This window comes from Globicephala melas, chromosome 6, assembly GCF_963455315.2.
Source record: "Globicephala melas chromosome 6, mGloMel1.2, whole genome shotgun sequence".
Taxonomy (NCBI): Eukaryota; Metazoa; Chordata; class Mammalia; order Artiodactyla; family Delphinidae; genus Globicephala; species Globicephala melas.
In genome coordinates, this window is record NC_083319.1 from 65893284 (window position 1) to 65907140 (window position 13857).

The window sequence follows — 13857 nt, forward strand, 5'->3', positions numbered from 1 at the left end:
AGGGAGAACTCCCTCTATTTAATATATTATTTTTATCAAAACTAAATATTTCGGGCTTCCCTGGCGGCACAGTGGTTGGGAGTCCGCCTGCCAATGCAGGGGACACGGGTTCAAGCCCTGGTCCGGGAGGATCCCACGTGCCGCGGAGCAGCTGAGCCCGTGCGCCACAGCTACTGGGCCTGCGCTCTAGAGCCCACGAGCCACAGCTACTAAAGCCCGTGCGCCTAGAGCCCGTGCACCGCAACGAGGAGTAGCCCCCGCTCACCACAACTAGAGAAAAGTGCATGCACAGCATCGAAGACCCAAAGCGGCCAAAACTAAACAAATAAATTTATATAAAAAAAAACTAAATATTTCAAGTATGACACTTAGCATATTAGCATCTCCCAATCTCACTAAGTTCTATGCTGTTCACAAACACTAACTACAAAGCAAAAATTATATGGCATCTTACAGAGCTCATTCTAAGCAGAAAAATACTCCTGAAACATGTTTAGAGGTTCTAGACTTAACAGAATTACTTAGGTTTTTCAACTACATACTCCAGATAAGGGAAGATGTAGATACCATTCACATATTTGTTCTGTAGGAAAATATGCTTTAATTCTGTGAACACTGTTTCCGAAAGAATACATAGGCAATGACTAAAAGGAGTATCTTTTCAATATATTCTATGAAAGTCTGACGTTACTCAACACATAAGTACATTCGGTCTCCTTCCGTCCCACTCAGAACACTGTAGAAGTATTATTTGCAAAACTTTAGAAAGTGTTCTTATATTTAACATCTGCATAGTACCCTTTCACAAGTACTGCTGTAAATAAGTAACAACAAAAGAACCATGATCTTCCAAGCCCTCCTCAGCATTCAGATAATATTTACTAAGTGAAACTGATTAAAAGATCTATATCTCAAAAAATGAAAGAAAGAACACCATAGAAAAATAACACCTTCCTGTGTCACCACATAACACTGGCATTTAAATTCTACCATCCTGACTTTCTGTTAATATAAAATAACACGTGACAGAGAAGGTAAACATCTTTTACGAAGAAACCCAATCCAACGTTTTTAACAAAAGCCAAACCTTGACTAAAATAAATGGCAACCAGACGCTTAGCAAGACATATTTGACCTGTGGCATAGCATAGGCAAATCTAAAAAGTTTGTGAAATCTAACTTTTCAGACACTTCTCAGGTCTGGGAAAGCACAACTTATACCCAGGATGCTGTTTGGACCTTCTGCTCAAGTGAATAAATCACACATGAAAACCCTACACACCACAGCATTCTTTATAAAGTTCCTTTCTAAGAAGTATTCCCGTTCCAAGGGTGTGCCCCTTTCAGGTCCCAGATACTCTTCCACATGGGAAATATAACACAGTAAAGCTCCCTTCCATTTGGTGCCCTGAAAAACATTTATGAAGAAGTTTTACTGAACATCTTTGATAATCTTGATACTCCAGACATCTCTTTGTCAAAGTTACCCTAAAATGTGAACCATGGAAAGCATAATTTATAGTAACAGCCTGAATCTAGGTGTAAGGTGGAAAAGAGAGAAGAGAGAGGACAAAGCAGATGGTGTGGTCAGATGGACCCTCTTATTGTGCTTCCAAAAATCTGAGACTACTTTCCACAAGAAGAATCTACTGACGCATGTGAAGAAATCTAACTAACAACGGGAATGTAGACTAATTCCAAATTTGATGTTCTTTATCTGAATAGGCAACATACTTTAATCTAAAACATCTACATTTTAACTGGCCCAGTTACTCCCCAAGTGGTGTTGGCCACAGTAATTCCACAAGAGATTTTCTTGTTCTAAGTGAGTGACTTCCTGGGTAGCTTTTGCAAAATGATCCTAATAGGGCTTAAAATGATCATATTTGGATTCTCACGAAAAGGGAATTTTAAAATAAGTTTTTATTAACTTGTCCGAGCATTTGTGTGTTAAGGAATTGGAAGGAAATGCATCTTTGCTGCTTAACTTCTGTGATCTAATGAATAGGTGAGTTTTCCATCATAGAGAGCAAAATTTCATTCATTCGAACTAAACTAAATGTTTTTAATTCAAAAAGTATGGGCCGAACTGAAAATTAATTTGGTTTAGTCAGTCATTTAATTGCAGAGTTTAAATTAACAGTACAGGCAAGATAGCTAGGGAATGTTTAAAATCCCTTAAAGCATTAACTTTTCAGGCAAGTTGGAAATATGTCCAAAGAGTCTATTTACATATAACTCATTATTGCACTGCTTACTGATCGTGCTTATATATTCATTAGAAAATGTACACGAATGGCCTCTGCTTTCCTTTAGCTTAACTTGAGCCCCAATCTCCACTAAACTGAGAGCTGTAACAGAGGGTCACGGTGTCTTTTTACCACCTGAATACTGCAGCCACTCAAGTAAATGTCTGTTGAATGAATACATTTTCCTGAACCATCAAAATAGAAAAACAGAACAAATTACACAAAACATAAAGAAAACTTATCACCTAATGAAATGCTAAAAAAGGGATGATGAATCAAATCTGAAACAAAGACTGTATCCTAAGTAAATAGAACACATTAAATTATACATCTTAAGTTAGTAATAGTAAGTACCACTTAATTAATTTCCATTCTCCACCTCTAACTTGCCTATAAGTTTCTGGATTTACTTCCCCAAAGTTTTAGCGACATTTCTCAATTCATTTTTCTTTATTAAAAATTAGTAGGCAGGGCTTCCCTGGTGGCGCAGTAGTTGAGAGTCCGCCTGCCGATGCAGGGGACACGGGTTCGTGCCCCGGTCCGGGAGGATCCCACATGCCGTGGAGTGGCTAGGCCCGTGAGCCATGGCCGCTGAGCCTGCGCATCCGGAGCCTGTGCTCCACAACGGGAGAGGCCACAGCAGTGAGAGGCCGGCGTACCGCAAAAAAACCCCAAAAAATTTGGTTCAGGAAAATACTAGAATTTTACATAAGGCAAACTCATGGTTGGAGAAAGATTTCTGTATAAGTACTGAAAATAATAAAATCATTATTTTAACACTATGCACTTCAGACTTTTTATTAAACCAGCTCACCTACTCATTAGGTCGAAATGCTAACTCTTCTCACACCACATATGAAAACATGCATATTATGATCAGGTATAATGCATGAGTATACGGGTCTCCATAAAATTAAAACAGAGAGAAGCATCTACTCCCGACAAACATTAAGAATTACCTCAAACTCTGATTTAAAGTAAATCAAGTATTTCTCAAATTTTAAAAATAATTTTTGTAGGTAGATTTTCGAAAGGCTTATTGGAGAGCGTCTGTCTGTATCAGACACAAGTGTAATTGACTACAAAAATCCATAAGCAAAGGAAGCTTAATGACCTTGCTTAACTAAAATGTGAAACTTCAGTCTCTTAAATTCCATGTATATGATTTTACAGGAGGCTTCAGTAAGTCACTCTCTTGACAAGAGCATTCAGATTGCAGAGAAGGCTGCAAAGGCGTTAATGACATTTACCCGCCTAATAAGAACTGTTCACACTTCATGGTTTTTCCTTGTTATTGCTCAGGACAGACACTAGCACCTCATTGAAAGATCAGTGCTGCAAGGGAAAAAAGTCCCCTGGAGACACCTCAGACTTGAGGAAAAGCACTAAATCAGGTGAGGCTACACAGATGACATGTTTGATTCTCAGGGGTTCTTACTCACCCTATGACCATGGATCTGAGGCAGTGAACACACAGCCAATCAAAACCCTCCCCCACTCCCAGAAGACAGGGCCATCCTCCTCTGCAGCAGGCAGAGTGAAGGGTAGGGAGAAAAAGAAACTTCTTTCAGGTGCCCTAGGTCTAACAGGATCCAAATGTCTTGTACTGCTCTCAGTTAATCTCCATCAATGTGTGGCTGAATGAATAAAACACTGACCTTTTCACCTAAGAAACCACAACTTGAATCCAATGTAAAGACACCGGAGGATCAATGGACAGAGGCACTCATATTTTAAAGCAATAAAGCACTGCAAAAAGGGAAAGGGGAAAAAAAGAGGTTTTTGCCTTGGATTTGGCCACAGATTCAACCCAGTTTCCCTGGCTCAGCTATTATGAATTGGATCTCTGATTCAGAATTGAAAAGCTCCCAGCACTGCCCCTATGGATCTCAAAATCTGGCACGAGCCCATGGCTACTGCAAGCAGACATTCCCTCACATGTCAATATGTGGAAAAGTGATTCCTGCCGGTGATGGAATGATGGCTGACTCAATGGAATATACTCAGCATGAACTCTCATTCTGGCAGAGATGACAGGACACAGAGACAAAGAGCTCTTAATTACTCTTTCAAGGGGAATTTAAATGTGTTTTGTTGTTAATTTAAAATTTCTAAACCTGTGTGCTGTACTTTCAAAAGAAGCAAACGAATGAACCAATTTAAGGTGCATCCCCAGCTACCTACCTAATTCTGTGTCTTATCAACACACCGTAAAATAAACGGGCTTAATATTGACGGATACTCTAGAGGCAAAAACCTATGGTATAGATACTCTATGGTTTAAATGTCAATTTCTCTGAAGCCTGGCCTAACCTGGCCTGACCATAAGCCAATATTTTCGGTGGTCTGTGTTCCAAACATTCTCCTATTTATTCCACTAAGGAATCTGGGGGGGGAAAAATGCCCGTTGTAGACAAGTATTCCTTCAGAATCACATCCCAGAGAGGATGCAATGTGCACCAGATTCTTCGAATTACCACATTTACTCAACTGCTATTTTTAAAACCAAAAAGAAAAAAAAATCCATAGCAGGAAAAACATATTAAAATAAAAATAGAAAATACAGTAACCACATTACTCATTCTAACTAGAAAGCTGCCTCTGACACTATTATTATGGCTTTGCTAAAGAGAGAAAATTACATGAGAACAAGGAAACCTCTCCTTACAGACAGGACCTTCAGTTCTCAAAGCCTCTGAAAAATGCTTTCCTGGGGGCTAGAGGTGAGAAATACACAGTAAATTGCAGAGGAGCTCTGGAGAGTAAATGTGTATCAACCAATATCTCCTTCTCTTAATTTGGGGTCTGAGGTACTATGTCTATTGTGACCATACGAGGCATTGTACTGTTAACGCAAAACTACACTGTCCAGCCTACCCTCCGAGTCTCTCGTCCCAGGTTTACCTTGACTGAGGGAGAGACAGAAAGAAAGAAAGAGAGGGGATACAGAGGTGACTCGGTTGCCACCAACAAATGAAAATACTTCCTCGATAGCAACAGGACCTCAAATGGTGAATTTCTAAAAATAACCGTTTATGCAGTTACTAGCCAGTAATCCACCTTTTTAAGTTGTTTAGCAGCAAATGTCAGGTCTGCGAACCAGCAGAACCACTAGTCCCTCCCCTTAGAAACGGATGGTGACGTAAACATCGTGTGAATGAAGAACAGCTTCTGATCAACAGGCCCAGACTGGCCTAACCACACTCACCAACACCTCAGCTCAAAGCTGCTCACCCAATCGAAATGCAACGCTCTCCCTTAAACTGGTTCATAACTCTCCCCAATGTTAACACTCTTCCTAAACGGAAAAAGGTTTGTTCCATCCCTTCTACTAAGTAACAATCTCTCTCTTCTTCCTGAAGAATCTCCTCTTTCAACAGGTCTTCCTAGAGTAATTCAATTTGGCAGTGGTCACTTGAATCCTACTAGCAAATGTACTGGCCCGCGTTCTACTTTCCAGTTGCTGCTGGCATTACTTCCATAGCTGTCATGCATGAATCAAAAAAGTGTATCTTTATTTATGTTTGTCCCAACTGCACAGATTTAGCAAAAGCTTCTAGAAACCTGCACAGATCCTCAGCTCCCTTTCTGCTTTTCACAGCCCTTCGTGATCTCACGTATGAGTATTTGAAATGTAGGTCACTCCAAAGAAACAGATGGTAGGCTAGGGCTGGGTCTTGAGAGCCTTCCCGTGATTTTTGCTAGTCATGATAGAGCTCATTTCCTGAGCAAGCCCCTCTCATTCTCCACTTGCCCCTTCTATCAAATTGGGGGAAATGTTAGAAAAGAACTCAGTAGCTCAAATGAAATATATGGACACATAGAAGAATCACAAAGCTTTGTTGCTTTAGGAACTTAAGGGTTTTGGTGAGTGGGGAACTGGGAAGTTGCTCAGCTTAAGGAATTAACATTTACTGAGCAACACTATGAATTTAACAAATTACTTCTCGTTATCCTCAAAACCCTATTACGTAGGTGTCATCAGGAAAATGAGGCTCATAGAAATTACTGACTTTTTGCAAGGCTAGAGAGCTAACCGGTGGTAGAACTGAGGTCTAGACCCAAAGCTCAGGAACTTTCGACTTTAGATTCAACAAGGAGCATAAAAGAGTGTTGCTCTGGAGATCATATGGTTTAATCAACGCCATCACAGAGAACATCCATTTCAAGTAAATCTGAACTGGTTCTTACCAATGGCAAATGGCCAGTGAGCTCTGGGCTCATCTCTGCTCCTTCTATGCAATACAAAAACCCTCCCTCCATCTCCCACAGACATAAATCCTATTCCAGTAGTCACTGAATTCCCTGCTAGAATTTGGTGGGCTATGTATTTATACTTTGCAAGGGTAAAAGGAGGAATATTTTTATTTTAGCTCTGAGCACAAAACATCAAGCTACGTCCTTGGATATAAGGTGTTTATTTTCATTGCTGTTCAAATTGTTAGCGCTTTGGCAAGGGATTCAAAAATTCCTGTATTCCATTTCCAGCTCTGACCCTGCCTGAGGCCTTCAGCTACGATAATAGTCTCTGAAACTCTCTCTCTAATAGGGAGGTTAGGAGGATTGCTGGGATACCATCTATACAATAGTCCAAGTGGTTGGGAAAACAGGCACTGTAAATACGGTACACTGTCCTGAACCATCTACTTTTGTATATCCCTGCCAAAGACAGGGGGATCTTGATCCCCCTGTGATCCTTCTCGCCTGCAAGATTCACATATGTTGAAATGATACGAAGACCCCTTATACCATGGCGGTGATAATCCGATCTTTAGTTGGAGTCATATAATCCCCCTCTATGCCAATGCTATGGGTCATCTGTACGTTCTTATAGTTTTGAGCTTAATTCCCACAATTTGTTAACAGATGCTTTTTCCTTGTGAGTGAAGGCTTCCTGAGCGATCTTCTCTTGTGTACTCAGGACATAGTAATTAATCAACAAAATTGGTTATTTAAAGGACTACCTAAATGAATTTATACCTAGATCCATTTTTCTTTCTGCTCCAGAAAGTTCCTCAAAATCTGTGAGGTCAGATAATAGCCATAAAAAAAGGGTGACTATTTTAAATAAGTTTTACTTTACGCAATGGGGTGAAAGCCCAGATACTCTAATCAGTTAAATAAATCTATCAAGTACTCATTCATTCTTTGCCAGGTGCTTGGAAGGGTATTGAAAGAGTTGATGAAACAGAGAAGTGCAATGGTAATAAAATGATAGTCATATATGGAGTTAAGTCATTACTCAAAAAAAAGCACACATGCACACACCACGTAGTAATGGTTAATTTCCAGAAGAGTGCTGTGGGCTACTTACTGCACTAAGGACTTCATACATATCATCTGAATAGCCTTTATGATGAAGACACTTAGGTTCAAATACGTTAAATGACCTATCTTAGGTGACGGAGCTATCAAAAGGTAAAACCAAGATTTATACCCATGTCTGTTCCACTCCAAAGTCCAAAATCTTTGTCATGATACTCTCCCGTCTCTTATTTGTAAAATTAAGCATGTACTATGTACATATGTACATGCAAGTTTGTGTATATGTATGTATATGCATAGGTATGTATGTATGATTTATTTACAATTCAATAGTAGCTACCTTTTTTACCAGACTGGCTGGTAAGACACTCTGTTCTAAGAGGCATGGTGAAATATAAAATATCCAGGATTTAAGGCTGCTTTATTCACACAGTTCTAAAATGGCCAGGTTGGCAACAGTCTCGAGCAGTCTCTATCATCATCTTTTTCATCATCATGTTAACAGTTAACATTTACTGGATACTTAGCAAGCAGCACGACTAAATGCCTTACGTGCATCATCTTATTTTATCTTCACGGTAAACCCATGAGGTAGTCGATATCCCTGCTTTACAGGTGAGGGAGCCTAGCCTGAGGTGGATAAAGACATGAGTCTATTTCACACACTTAGTAAGACCTGCAGCCAGAACTTAGTAAGAACCTGCCTTAACTACACTCATATTCTGCCCTAAGCTTTCCTGGCCCGTTTAAAACGAAGGCAGAATGCTGGCTATTCCACCACACATGAGAGGGGCACTGACCTGCGGGCATCCTGCAGGGGCAGAGGCACAGCTGGGAGCGACTGTTCAGTGGGACTAGTGTCCTAGCTCCCTTCAATCACATGGCCCTAATCAGACGTAAGCTCTCATTAGCGACACGTGGAAAAGTGACCCACTCTACTTTCAGGCCTGGTCCATGAAAACCTCCCACACCAGCCCTTCACCCACCTTCTCTTGGGACTGCCACCGGGATGAGGAAGCTGAGGTCCCAGAGAAGGGCAGAGCCATAAAACGGCAGAGGCTCTAAACTACTACTCCTCAAATCCCCTCTGGGAGGAAAGTGTTCACCACCCAGGAACGTCGGCTGGTCTCGCTGAGAAGGAGAAAGAAATTCCTATAGTGCTAGGCCACTAGTATTTCAGGGTTTACTTACTAAAACGACTAACATTTATCCCATTAACTAATCGCTAAAATGTGCTTCCTATCTTTTCCTAAGCATTGAACATGTGCAGGGAAACATGTTTGGCCCCTGATGCTGCCCTGCTGTTAACTGGTCGGACCTAGCTCTATGCATAGATGTAAGTGAAAAGTACCAACTGGAATTGGAGTTTACAACTTCATGACTTCATCCACGTTATTTCATCATTTTGCCATTCAAAAGCAAGAGAGATATAAAGGATTATCTCAATTTTAGAGATGAAGGAACCATGGGTAGGAATGGCACATTTTTCCATATTCACATAAATAATCAGTGGCAGTACTGAGGCTTGAGCCCGATCTTCTTACTCAACAGCCAGGGCCCCCTTACTATCCAACTTGATATCCTTTTATGGACAGAGAAAAGAGCTACTTCACCTCTGCTCCACTCCCTGCACATGATATAGTCGCAATCTTACTAATTAGCTATAAAACCTTTGCTTTTTTACACTCAATTACAAAAGGCATGTATCCCTGAAAAGGTAAGTCAAAGATGAGCATTTATAATGAAGCATAATTAAGTATTAGATCTAGAGGAAAAGTGTGCGCCGTGGAAATCAGAGAACAAAGGGAACCTGAAACAAGGTGGAGTATCAGGAAGCAGGCCAGAAAAGGAACGCAAAAGAGGAACCAATTTCACCTAATTTTGCCATTAAGCACTTCTCAGGTCTTCTCTGTTTCCCAAACCACACCACTTTGATGCCACAAGACTCTCACGTATCACATTCTGGAAATACAGCTTGGTAGTCTTAAAAAACAAAGCCAGAAACCACCCAAACACTGCCCATTGAGTCAGAGACCCACGTTGGAATCAGATTTCAAAATTTCCTCCCTCCAACATTTAGTAAGCACTATTACATGCCAGGCTGGGTGCTGGGAGGTGGGTTACAGTGACAAACAAGAGGTAAGGGGTTCTTACCCTCAGGAAGCTTACAGTACACCCACTGTGCCAAGCTGCAGCCTCTGTGATCATGGAAAAGTTACTTGACCTCTCTGAGCTTCAACAACTACAAATGTTAATTCACTGGCAATATCTACAAGAGGGTGGTATAAGAAAGAGGATTCAAAGAGCGAAACACATGTGAACTTGCTCCGCAAAGGGCTGCTTAAATCCAAGTGTTTGCTTAATATTGATGTTTCCTACCACATGGATACCACAAAACACTTATTCTACACAGACCACTAGCTAGGGGGTGTGTGTGGGAGCTTCTGCCTCTCTTTTTACTGCCCTCAATGGCCCAGCTGCTATTACAGCCTTTGGTCCCCAGGACACCTGAAGAAAGACTTCAGTTGGCCCTTGGACCAACTGAAGTCATTAGATATTCCATGGGTTCCATGGTGAAATGTCAAGCTGCATCAAGTGAAGCAGGTTTCTTTACCCATTCATTTAACAAGTACTTATTGAGTACCCTGCCTCTGTGGCAATCCCGAGTGAGGAAGCCAGGAAAAAAAAACATTTTAACAGTTGACTTGATTGATTTTAAATTGTATTGGAGCTTGAGGGATACAGAATCCTGAGATAGAGCCAAATGAGAAGAGACCTACATGGGTTAAGCTGGACTGAAAAGGTCTCCGTGAAAAAGTGGGTGGACACCTAAAGGACAAGGCATTGCCCATGCAGAGAGACGAGAAGGGGAGTCCAGGTAGAAGAATCCACACATGCAAGTACCCTAAGTTGAAGAAGAGTTGAGTGTGTTCAGGAATGGAAGACTTCTGATGAACTTCACAGGAAGAGGCTATGAAGCAGGTAAGGTCGGTGGAAGCTACTTATCTATTCTCAGAAACCAACTTCTCAGAGCCTTTATTATGCTAATGTTATCACTAGGCTCTAAGAAAAGGATCCAGAGTGTAGGTCCGCCTAATGCTCAGGTCGGATCTCCGGAAGACAAATGCACCCAGGATACTCTGGGAAATGTTCTTCTAGAGTGTTGATTGTTCTATTAGTCCTGATTGTTTCAAGACACAGGTGACTTGAAATGTGCATCACTGCTCGTCCTCTCACCAGGCTGCTGACACCTCAGCTAATTATTCAGAGCGTCTGATACGGTTCCCTGAATTCTGGCAGGACTCATTTGCAAAGGAGGAGATCGCCACAGATGGACTGGCGTATGAACCCAGGCAAGTCAGTGACACGTTCAAACTGCAGAGAGACTGTGTGAACGCTTGATTTTTAAATGATTAAATTCAACAGTGATAATCACCCGTCTTCTTATATCCTAGGCCAGAGACAAGGAAAATGGGGAAAGAACAGGACACTGCTTTTATTCACTGTGAATAAACGTACTGTGAGATGCAGACTTGAAATACGAACAACTCTTCAGCAGCAGAAAAAAATATCTCATGTTCCGTTCCAGTTTGCTTTTTAGGATCAAATTGCCTATTTCCTCCTTTTTTCTGTTTTGTGAGAAAATGCCTAAAATTTACTTCACTTTTCTGGTACTTTCTGAATGAACACTTTGATTGGTACACAGGAGAATACTGGGTTCTTCACCTTTAAGATACTACCTGGATTCTTAAGTCACTGTAGTGCAAGTCTTAGCCAGCTGGTTAGCTTATGAATCACACAGATAATCATATAAGTGAAAAGCAATTTTTACAGAAACAGTACAGACCCTTGGAAAATATTGCTAGCCCCCAATAAATCTGTGCCACCACAATCATCTCCCTTTCTCTTTTAATAACCTCTTCAAACACGCCTGCAAAGGATAGGTTTGAACGGCCAGCTCTTCTTTCCCCCCACATCCCAAAATTCAAAATCAGATCAGACACTGCTATTCTTCCACATTCAAAACTATTTCTGAAACCAGAAGTGGCTGTGTTTATATGTCAGGGATGTAGGTTTGGGCCCAGAGAGAGTTAAATTAATATCCTGGCTTCACCAGTTCAACTTACTGTACATCTTCATTTGCCCAGTAACACAATCTATAGCCAGCTGCTAACCAAGTCAATATGTGGTAAGACTAACAGCCACCCTAACTTGCCTTGATAATTATTCTCCTCTAACTGGCATAATATTCAATATACTGTTGTTGAGAGCAATAATGCTAAAATTGATGCCTTGAGGGCTACAAGACAATTGAGTTTTAGCCAGATAAAATGACTTGTACACTAATCGTGCATTATAGGGTTCCACAACCTCTGGACGCACATTTTATAGTCTACCTGCTCAAAAATGTTACATATAATTATATTCAGAGTCATCTGAGCATACCTTATCATTACCATATATAATTTTAAAAGTACTGGCCAATAACATTGCTTTAGAGAAAAAAAGGTTTATTTCTATAGTCCAGCTCTTGCTTATTGTTTTGTAATGAAATGAGCATTTTTTCACTACATAAATAACAGTATTGTGTCCTTCAACCTCTTGCTTTTTTCCTAAACCAAGAACTGGTTTCACAAGAAACAAGTAGATGATAAATGCTGAGTGACAAAAAGCATCATTTAAATAAAATCCATATGACATCAGTACTACCGATAAAACAAGACAGAAACGAAACCCAGTGTTCCTCGAATATAAAAATCGTCTATGACTTTCTCAAAACGTCAATTTCAGACCCTGAGTGGAGAAAACAGATCATATTAAATTTGAGACTTTCTCAGAATCTCTAAGACATTAATGAAAATTAATTATAATTTTCACAATTAAGTAATCATCACAATAAGTGACAGTGTTCTTTATTAGGCAGTATTTCACCCCAAAATAAGAGACTATTAGTTTGTGGTTTTGTTGAATTTTCCTCTGAAATTTAATTTCTCTTGTAATTTTGTATCTTTAAATCCTAGGCCCTCACACAAAACTAAATATGGAGTACATTTTCTACGCCTGTCTTACAGTTATGTGGAAATGCTGAGAAAAAATGAACACCTAAGTAATAATTTCAAGTAAAACAAAGAACAGGCACCGTTCCAGGCAGAACATCAGGACTACAGCACAGAACACCGAGCAGGTTCTGTATTTACTGCCGTCAGAATGCTACGGGACTCTGGGTGGTTACGATGGCAATTCATCACAGTCATGCTCGTATCTCTGTGTTTCAACAGTAAGAGATCAAGTGTATGGTCCCGCTATCTCAGGCAAAAATAGACACGTGGACCTGAAATACAGCATTGGTGACAGAACGAAGCATTGCACCGGAGGCAGTAAAGATGTGACGAGGTCGGGGCATATACTACCCTACAGTTTATAAAGGAAGGAGTGCTTAGCCAAGCTGACAGTGCCATTCAGAAATCTGCAAGAGGTTTGTTCCTTCCTGCAGGGTAGAACCCATCCCAAGCGGACATTAATAATCATGTGTGGAAACAACTGTAGAAAGACGTGGCACTGTGTGTGTCTCCAGATTGGCCTAAGCGGGGATTGTGGGACTGGTTCCATGCTTTGTTCTTCCTGGCCCCTTCCTCCTGGACCGCCTCAGGACCCCCTGATCACCCAGGACTTAACTTTCCACTCACCCCACTGAAACGTCCCCAACCTGGGGCAAATGAGAGAATGCTTGTGAAAGTCTTGTATAAACTGAAAACGTAATATATAATTATTCCTGTTATCAGCACCATCTCATCTTCTGAGGGCCAAATGCCCTGTGCCTTCCAAGTTGACGTCTCACTACGAAATGATTACGCTAACTAAAGCAGTCTCGGGAGCAGGCGGGTGATCCTACCTTCCCCCTTTCTCTACTTCCACTCAGCATCCCTCATCCGCTCGCCCTGGCTAACACTCGGTGGTACCACACAGGAGAATGACAGGAGCATGTGTGTGTTCACGCCAGGTTAAAGCCAGGGCGAGACTCAAGGCCCTCTCCCCCACTCATCACATACCAAGCTGGCAGCCTCACACACAACACAGGGTGGTTCGGGCCATCAACAAGGCTGGCAGAACCAAAACCAATGTTTTTTTTTGGAATGGGTCAATTCTCCTGGTATTATCCCCCGAAAGAAATTTCAAAACATCACTTCAGATTCTACCTTCTCCAACTGTGATCTCCTTTGGCAGGAGGGAGTATTTCTTCATCGTCCAGTGTAGTCTTTTTGGATCCTGGGGTCTCCCAACATGCTGCTTTCAAACATTTACCCTTCAAGGGTCGTGGGAAGACAGATGGCCATAAAAACAT

General features: G+C 41.1%; 1 protein-coding gene across 1 annotated transcript in view; it reads right to left on the reverse strand.

Annotated features, from left to right (window-relative positions):
• Positions 1-13857, reverse strand: part of BNC2 (basonuclin zinc finger protein 2) — a 418491-nt gene that overhangs the window by 107750 nt on the left and 296884 nt on the right. The gene's annotated exons all lie outside the window — the stretch shown is intronic.